This window comes from Herpailurus yagouaroundi, unplaced genomic scaffold (genome assembly GCF_014898765.1).
Source record: "Herpailurus yagouaroundi ecotype Mexico unplaced genomic scaffold, PumYag 100, whole genome shotgun sequence".
Classification (NCBI taxonomy): Eukaryota; Metazoa; Chordata; class Mammalia; order Carnivora; family Felidae; genus Herpailurus; species Herpailurus yagouaroundi.
In genome coordinates, this window is record NW_024412391.1 from 79802195 (window position 1) to 79812469 (window position 10275).

A 10275-nucleotide genomic window follows, 5' to 3' on the forward strand; every position below is an offset into this window, starting at 1 on the left:
TCAAGCCCCACATTGGGCTATCTGCTGTCAGTAGGGACATCACTTCAGGTCTTCTGACTGCCTCTCTCTGCCCCTTCCCCATGCACATGCTCTCGCTCTCTCTCTCTCTCTCTCTCTCTCTCAAAAGTAAGCATAAAAAAAAAAAAAGGAAAGAAAAGAAACTGATCCTTCAGTATTTCCACATTCAAACAGTTTATTCCCCAGTGCTCAGCCAGTCATGTGGCTCTGCCATCAGTGACTCAGCAAACAAGAATTTCAGTTTTCTAATCCTTTTTAAATTGCCCAACGTATTTCCAGTACAAGGGTCATCCACCTTGGATGGCATTTATTATGGACAGAGGGAGAAAAACTATTGCCTTCTTCCCCACAGAGATTAGACCAATCCCTCTGGTATCTGATTCTCCACGGACTCAGTAACCCAATAAGGGTTCCTTGTCCCAGCCCTTCCCACCTACCCCTCAATTCCCAAGTCCCCAGCTGCAGACAGGTATGTATTGTCTGCATGCTTCCAACTCAGGGATGAAGAATACTATCTGTAGTAAAGTGAACAATCCTCTCTTCTCCCTAAAAAATCTGCCTCCAAGTCCCCAGAATCTGTGAGTGCTACCTTATGTGGCAAAAGAGACTTTATAGAGGTGATTCAATTAAGGATCTAAAATTGGGAGGTTAGCCAGATTATCTAGGTGGGCCCTAAACATAATTGTAAGGGCCCTTCCCTTATAAGAGGGAAGCAAGAAGCTCAAAGAAAGAAGGCAGCAACATGACAACAGCAGCAGAGATAGGAGTGACATAGCCAGAGCCAAGGAATGCAGGCAGACTCTAGAAGGAACCAGTCCTGTGAAACCTTCACCTTAGCCCAGTGAAACGGATTTTGGCTTTTGGCCTCCAGAACTAGAAGAAAATAAATTTGTACACACCACCAAGTTTACGGTCATTTGTTACAGCAGCCATGGAAAACTAACACAGTCTCTGAACACAGTCTCTTTAAACAGCCTCTGAAAGTCTGATAACAATGTCTATAAAATATTGATGATCTACTAACCTGACAAATGAGTAGATACATGTATCTAAACCCTATATTGTGACTTCCAGATTGAACTCTGAGACCCAATTAATTTTTTTTTTAATATTTATTTTTGAGAGACAGAGCATGAGCAGGGAAGAGGCAGAGCAAGAGGGAGACACAATCTGAAGCAGGTTCTGAGCTGTCAGCACAGAGCCTGACACGGGGCTCAAACTCACTAACTGTGAGATCATGACCTGAGCCGAAGTCGGACACCCAACTGACTGAGCCACCCAGGTGCCAGAGAGACCCAATTTCTGAGCTTTATAGGAAGAATTTGCCTGGCTGGAGCTAGGGACATGGTTGGAGAAAGGAGCAGAGACCTAGTGTTGGGAGAGATTGCTTCTGGTCCTGCCACGATCAAGTCACTGACCACCCTGAGCCACCATGATCACAAAGATCCCTTCAGATCTAAAAATCGGAGCTGGAGCCAAACATGTCTTACCTTTGAACTTCACATTCACACATTCCTGCTATCACAATCTCTCTCCAGGCTTCTGGTCCACATGTTCTCCAAGGCAAGTGCACACACACGCACACACACACAAGCTTGCACACGCGTTACTACTTCTGCTGGGAATGGTCTTCCCAGCCTCACACTCTGAGCCCTCAGGCTTATCCCTCAACACTCAAATCAAGAATCACCACCTTTGAGAAAATCTCCCAGGGGCGCCTGGGTGGCGCAGTCGGTTAAGCGTCCGACTTCAGCCAGGTCGCGATCTCGCGGTCCGCGAGTTCGAGCCCCGCGTCGGGCTCTGGGCTGATGGCTCGGAGCCTGGAGCCTGTTTCCGATTCTGTGTCTCCCTCTCTCTCTGCCCCTCCCCCGTTCATGCTCTGTCTCTCTCTGTCCCAAAAATAAATAAACGTTTAAAAAAAAAAAAAAGAGAAAATCTCCCACCTTCCCAAAGCAGAATGGTTGTCTCTGACCTTGGTGCTTTCGGAGAACCATGAAAGCGGTTATTATAGTGCGACTGTTGGTTTCCATTTCTGTCTCCTGAAACCAGAATGTGGGCTACTCCTTTACACATACTCCGATCCATATTTATACCTCTAGCACCTATTTCTGTGGTTGGCATACAGCCCACACTCCTATTATATCTGTAGACTAGATAAAATAGAAATTGATTATTCCCTGAATTCTGAAGAGCCTTCTTGGGGCTGGGCGTGGGGTGGGAAGTGGAGAGGGATGGAGGTAAAGTACAAGAGGACAGGGAACTCATGTTTCAGCAAGACATCCAGAGCCCTGGAGAAAAAGAGGAGGCTGATTTGTGTGATGATTTAATTCAAGGCTATCCTCAGATGCTCATTGTACATGCAATTTGGCATCTCTCTTGACCTTGCTTCAAAGTCAGTTTCTGAGTGGAGTTAACAGTACGAGCTACCTTGCACAGCAGTCTGCTGATTAGAAGCTCTTAACTGGGGCGGATGGCAGACAGCCACACACGATTTGTCAGCTCTGCGTCCTTGCGTGCCTCTCAGCAGAGGCTCCGACTTTAGAATTTCATGGTAGCTAGTTAACAACCCTGTCCTCACAGACCATTCTGGATAACAACTCAAAACTGTCCACACTCATTTTTCCTTCTTAGACATTAAAAAATACCCTCCCCAACGCCTTGAATGCTCCAGGTAGATTGTGCATTTTCCTGATGCACAAAGCACAAAGGCCAAACCCACTCAGAAAACCTCCTTGAAATGGAAATGAGGTTGTCATTTCCACACACCTCGAAAAACCATGGAATTAGACTTCTCATAGAGACTGCTGTTAATTTACAATGTGTCTTTGATCATGCAGCACTCTTTACTATGTAATCATCTCTGTGTATTCCTTTGCTATTTTTTTTAGTGTTTATTTTTGAGAGAGAGACAGAGAGCAAGCAGGGAAGGGGCAGAGAGAGGGAGACACAGAATCAGAAGCAGAGAGCTCTCAGCACAGAGCCCGATGTGGGGCTCAAACTCACAGACTGCGAGATCATGACCTGAGCCGGAGTCGGCTGCCCAACCGACTGAGCCACCCAGGCGCCCTTCCTTTGCTATTTTTTGTTAACTGTATATCTATGCTGGTTTAGAATTTCACATTTCAGGCTCAGCTGTTTTAAGGTACAATTTTGTACATTTTCCGTGTGCCAGATATTATGCTAAGTACATTCTATTTCTCATTTGATCTTCATAACAAACTCAGACACTAGGCATTATTACACTCTTCTTAGAGAGGAGGAAAGCTTACATGTAGAGAGACTAACTTTCCTGAAGGCACAAGGCTAGTAAGATGTGGAAGCAAGAATCAGGCCCATTTCTGTTAGATGGAGGGATCTAATCATTAGACTATCTTCTTGCATGCTTTTTATAATGCTAATGTGACATTATATTGATTAATAAATACTACTCAGCAATTAACAATAGCCTTTGGGGGTAATGAAAAATGTAATCCTTGTTTCCAAAATTCAAGATTTCTATAATTTCCATTGTAGAAAAGCAGAGGCTCTGCCATCATGTAATATCTATTTATCATCTGGGTGCATAGCGCTACGTACTATCTACGTGCGGTTTCCTGGCATTAAGGGCTGATGGTTAACCCTCTTATACGACTGGGTTTTTTTTTTTAAAGCTTTTAAATGTTTACTTTTTATTTAGAGAAAGAGAGTGTGTGCATGAGTGGGGGAGGAGCAGAGAGAGAGGGAGAGAGAGAATACCAAGCAGGCTCTGTGCCATTAGCACAGAGCCTGACATGGGGCTTGATCTCATGAACCACAAGATCAGGACCTGAGCCGAAATCAAGAGTCAAAGGCTTAACTGAGCCACCCTGGAGCCCCTGTTTTAATTCTTAAAGTTAGAGAGAGCAGAGTTAGAGCCCCAAGGACTCCCCGCATGGATCTAGGCCAAAAATGAAATCTAGGTTTACCATGTACGTGTAAATGTACATTGAGGGAAACATTAGTAGAAATCAGAATGCTTTGTGGAAATTCACATTAACTCACAGCCTGTCATGTTCTGTGCCATTGTTACAATGAAATCCATTGTGAATTAGGATTATTTAAGTAAACACCATCTGTGTAATATCCTGCAAACTGGATCTTCTATGGAAGGATAGAGACTATGAGAGGATTTCGAAGGCAAGCACAGTGAATTTAGGGTTTATGGATTGTTCCAGATTTGCAAGAAGAGTCAGATTCACTTTTGGCCTAGTCTTGGCTCCTAAAAGAAGCTACTCGACTCCTCAAGGGCAAGAATAATAGACTTCAGTGGTTTCCCTGATGTCTATAAACAAGCCCACAAGACTGCATAAAAATCATTGGCAAGTATTTTTAAAATACAAGCAGATGAGCCTCACCCAGCATAAGTGTCAGCAATAATAACAACTAATACTTTACACAGTAGCATTTACTGTGTTCTGGGCACTCTTGCAAGCACTTGACAAATAAATACTCATTTAACCTGTTCAACAACCCTGTGAGGTAAATGTTGTTATCATCACCATTTATCAGTGAAGAAACTGAGGCAAAGAGAGGTTAAGGAATTTGCTCAAGGTCACCCAGCTAGTCAGGGGCAGAGCCAGACCTGAATATAAGCTGCCTGGCTCCAGAGTCTGCGCTGTTAACCTCTATGCTATGTTCTTGATAATCTGTACATTAACAAGTTTTCTAGTGATTCTAATGTGCAGTAAGCCTTGGAAGCCCTCAATGAGTGTAGGAATCTCCTTCTATTACAACCTGCGACCTCGGAGCCTCTGAGCTAGGGTTGGGAGTCCACCACCTGAGGACAGCCTGGGTTTTAAATATCTAGTCCTTAGCATCCTCTGCTCTGTGGAGACGAAGTCTGATCCTGGAATGCAGATAGGAGAGTGTGTATCGGGAGTAATAAAGTGGTATACTGGATTGGCTCCTATAACTTGCAAGTTATACACACCTCTTCTCAACTCTGTGTTTAAGAGCATCATGTTGGTAGCTTGGAATCCACCCTGATCGGAGCATTGACACCAGAGAAATCAGCAAATGCTACAAACCAGGGATTCTATTTCTCCAGAGATCCAGTAGGTAAACCTCTCACCAGCACAGCACTGGATTTGTGCCACGATCCCCAGATCGACCACCTATCACTTCAGCACATTCTTGACACTCTCCAAGTCTCATTTTTCTCATTTGTGAAAATGGAAGCAACGATAGCTGTGGAAATCAAAGGAGGTAAAAAATGCAGAAGTATTGGACATAGTTTTGAAGAAATGGATGAAGAGTGGTCACCTTACCAATATTCTTTCCTTTCCATTTCCCAATCGCTCCCAAACATAGGAAGATATGTAGCGAATCCTCCCCTCATGCCTGCTTTCCCAAGCTGGATTTCTGCTGCTGCACCAAGGACATGTTGCTTAGACCCCAAAGTCTGGAAGTGTTTTGCTAAAATTGCTGTTTAGCTATTTTACTCCCATACCCTTTCTATAGGAATCAGGTATGAATTTGAGGGGGAAGGGTTGCCTGAATCAGCAGATAAATTCAAGTGACAAAGTTTATCATGGGGATGTAATGCACAGCACTGGGAAGAGTCAATAATATTGTAACACTTTGTACGGCAACAGATGGTAACCAGACTTACTGCGTCCCTCCCACTTTGTAACAGATGTAAATAGCCAATCACTGTTGCACACCTGAAACTAGTATAATATTGTTTGTCAGCTGTTCAATTTACAAAATCCTTTGAAGTTTATCCAAAGGACACAGGAGTGCTGATTCATAGGGGCGCATGTACCCCAATGTTTATAGCAGCACTTTTAACAATAGACAAATTATGGAAAGAGCCCAAATGCCCATCAACTGAAGAGTGAATAAAGAAGATGTGGTTTATATATACAATAGAATACTACTTGGCAATGAGAATGAAATCCTGCCATTTGCAGCAACGTGGATGGAACTGGAAGGTATTATGCCAAGTAAAATAAGTCAGACAGAGAAGGACAGATATCATGTTTTCACTCATATGTGGAACTTGAGAAATTTAACAGAAGACCATGGGGGAAGGGCAGGGGAAAAAATAGTTTCAAACAGAGAGGGAGGCAAACCATAAGAGACTCTTAAATACAGAGAGCAAACTGAGGGTTGATGGGTTGAGGGTGGGGGAGAGAGGAAAATGGGTGATGGGCATTGAGGAAGGCATTTGTTGGGATGAGCACTGGGTGTTGTATTAAGCGATGAATCACGGGAATCTACCCCCAAAACCCAGAGCACACTGTATACACTGTATGTTACCCAACTTGACAATACATTATATTAAAATGAAAAATTAAAAATTATATTAAAATTATATTAAAATAAAAAATCCGGGGCGCCTGGGTGGCGCAGTCGGTTGAGCGTCCGACTTCAGCCAGGTCACGATCTCGCGGTCCATGAGTTCGAGCCCCGCGTCGGGCTCTGGGCTGATGGCTCAGAGCCTGGAGCCTGTTTCCGATTCTGTGTCTCCCTCTCTCTCTGCCCCTCCCCCGTTCATGCTCTGTCTCTCTCTGTCCCAAAAATAAATAAACGTTGAAAAAAAAATTTAAAAAAAAAATAAAAAATCCTTTGAAGGGAGAGACTGAGCCTGGGTGGCTCAGTTGGTTGAACATCCAATCAGGTCATGATCTCGCAGTCCATGAGTTCAAGCCCCATGTCAGGCTCTGTGCTGACAGCTCAGAGCCTGGAGCCTGCTTCGGATTCTGTGTCTCCCTTCCTCTGATCCTCCTCCACTCGCATGCTCTCTCTCTCAAAAAACAAACATTAAAATAAAAATAAATATGTAACTAAAATCCTTTGAGGGGAGAGAGACAGACAGACACCAGCACCTTGAGATACAGAGGAAGAAAAACCACACTAAGAGGAGGGGGAGTGGTGGGGGGAGAAAAAGGACGCTCTCAGCACACTCATACATTAGGTCTCTGTGCAAAGGCAGCAGGCTGCAGGAGCAGCTTCAGCAAACTTTTGGGCAGGGATTCTAACTATTGCCCACAAACACTGTTGTCAGGACGCTGCTGAAGAGGCAATTTATTAGTTATACATAGAACACTCCAGCTGCTCAGAGGGAGCACCTGAGGGTCACAGGCATCAATGATGATCAAAGATCCAAAACCAGGTCACAGAACGCAGGAGGGCCAGCTGGAGGGCTAAGGGATCCACTCAACGTTCCTCATGTTCTCCTCCCATCCTATTGAAAGCCTAAGAACCTGTCTAGAATTAAAAGATGAAAAATCGGCTCCAACTGAAAAAAAAATGCAGCCCGTTTTTTTAAAAACATTAATGGATATCTTTTTTTAATGTTTGTTTTTGAGAGAGATAAAGAGGTGGGGGGAGGGACAGGGAAAGAGGGAGACACAGAATCTGAGCCAGGCTCTGAGCTGTCAGCACAGAGCCCGATGTGGGGCCCGAACCCACAAACCGTGACATCATGACCTGAGCTGAAATTGGATGTCTAACCCACGAGCCACAGGTGCCCCGGCCCTGCTGTAAATCAGGCTGGGAGGATGAACACAGATAAAGACAGCTGCAAAGTCAATAGGAAGCACTGAAGCAGATGTAAAATGCCACAACCCACCCTTCCCCACCAACTTTGAATGGTTACTGCTTTCTTTCCAATGATGCCCCATCCCATTTGATTATTCCCATCTCTTAGTAGGGAGTCCCAATTGTTAAACCACCTCCCCTCAGGGCAGCACCCAACACCTGGTTTACTCCTGCTTTTATATTTTTTTTTTTCCAGACATGCTGATTCTTTTTTTATCAGACTTTGTATTTTTTAATACTTTAAACAGGTTTTATATTATATATATATGCATATATATATGATTTATTATCAAGTTAGCCAACATACAGTATATACAGTATACTCTTGGTTTCAGGAGATTCCCATGATTCATCGCTTACATACAACACCCAGTGGTCATCCCAACAAGTGCCCTCCTCAGTGCCCATCACCCATTTCCCCCCTCCCCCGCCTCCCCCATCAACCCTCAGCTTGTTCTCCGCATTCAAGAGTCTCTTATGGTTTGCCTCCCTCTCTGTTTGACACTATTTTTACCCCTTCCCTTCCCGCATGGTCCTCCATTAAGTTTCCATGTTCCACGTAGGAGTGAGCATATAGGATACTCTTGCTTTTCTTAAAACCACCGCAGAAGTGGCACCCAATACAGAGCGGATGTGAGCTTCCCTTACTCCTTGGAATCCTTCAGAAGGAAGCTAAACCTTACAAAAGGCTTCCTTCTCCCTTCTTTGAGGTCTCCTCTGCCTGCATGAATTCAATCAACCTGATTTGGCCAGACCACAGGTATGGGCCAGGTGATTTAAATGCCATGAGGCCTCACTGTCCTCCCCCTGCTTCATTCCCCCTAGTGCTGGAGAAATAAAGTTGCAATGAGGTAGTGCTACAATTCCGAAACAGTTACTGGAATTCGGAATTATAATTGATAGAGAGCCTTTTACTGCTCATTGCTCATCTTTGTGCGTTTGACTAGAGTAGGCAATGACATGACTAGTTTTTTTGGTGGGAAGGAGTAGGGCAGGGCCTCAATAGCTCAGCAGCCTTTGACCAGAAACCCTCCCACCAGGATTCCTGTTCCTGTTGACAATTTGCTTTAACATTTGAGGTTTAATCTTTCTTTCTGAACTACTCTAATTTTGTGTAAGGGCTCCAATGGCTACCACCTGATGTTAATTTGCAGGGTTTCCACAGAATTAGCAAAATGGTCAGAAGAATGTCAAAGCTACTACAAGGTCCTGTCATTCTAGAAGTGTTCATGTTTTCTGGGGCACCTGGGTGGCTCAGTTGATTGAGCATCGACTCTTGATTTTGGTCACGATCTCACAGTTGGTGGGATCAAGCCCCGTGTCGGGCTCTGCAGAGCCTACTTTGGATTCTCACTCTCAAAATAAATATACAAACTTAAAAAAAAAAAAGTGTTCATGTTTTCTCAGCATAATGACAATTCCTGGTTACTTCAATATGAAATTACAGGCTATTGATACTACCAGCCTGATGCTTGGACTTTTCCAGGAATTAAAAAAAAAAAAAAAAATCACAGGGGCACCTGGGTGTCTCAGTTGATTAAGTATCTGACTCTTGATTTCAGCTCAGGTCATGATCTCATGGTTTGTGAATTCGAGCTCTGCATCAGGCTCCTCACTGACCGTGCAGAGCCTGCTTGGGATTCATCTTCTCTCCCTTTCTCTCTCTGCCCCTCCCCTGCTCGCAGTTTCTTGGTCTCTCAAAATAAATAAATAAAGTTTAAAAAAAGTCACCGTTTTAACATTAGTCATAGGTTGCTTATATAATGTTGCCCCTAAGAGCAAAAAAATTGGAGCCAACTCCAATAAGTTTATTCATGGGGTAGAAGGATTGTGGGTTTGGCCTTAGGTAGACCTCAGCTTGCCTCTTCTTAATGCTGTGACCTTGAGCTATTATGTGTCCTCTGAGCCCCAATTTCCTCATTTATAAAATAGAAATAATTACACCTACCTCCCAGAAGTGTTTTGAGGTTAGTAACAATGTATGCAAAATCTCAGTGCAGTATCTGACACACAGTAGGTACTCAGCATGCAGTTGCTGTTTTTAGGACTATAAGGTACTATCTGGTCGCCAACCATGTAATCCCTCCCCTCACTCAAGTCTGAGGCCACCCCACACTTGCTCCAGCCCCTGCTTCCCACCAAACGGCTCAACTCTGGGCCAGTGTTTATGCCAATCCAGACCTCGACGTCAACCCTTTCCAGGAGCTAGTTTTCCTGCCCACACCCCCTCACCCCTTCTACTTTGCGATGTAGACGTATGCCCTGCTCCTGTGGGCCTGAGCTTTGGTGCTCCACCCAGTACCAAGTCTGTCTCTTGGGAACCCTCCTGTCAGACTCCCAGCCCCCACAGCCCCTCCTCCACAGGGAGGATCAAAGACAAGAGCACTGCTCACCGGGCTGCTCCCATGATATGGTCCTACCACCAGCTAACAAGCCTCCCCACCGCCTGGATTTGCAAGTACCACCTGTTGTGACTCCCAGGCCTTGGGATAGTCCAACATCTTACTTGCAGCTCGACCTTCCTTCACCTGGCCTGCATAGCGTGTCCTGCCTTCCAGATCCTCCTTTCACCCAACATATGTTCTTGCAGCTCATGGATGGCCCAGCCCAGTTATCGGGCCCACCTCCTGAATGTGGTTCATTCCTCTGGCCTATTCATAGTGGTAGATACACCAGGACAGGGAAACTATTGTA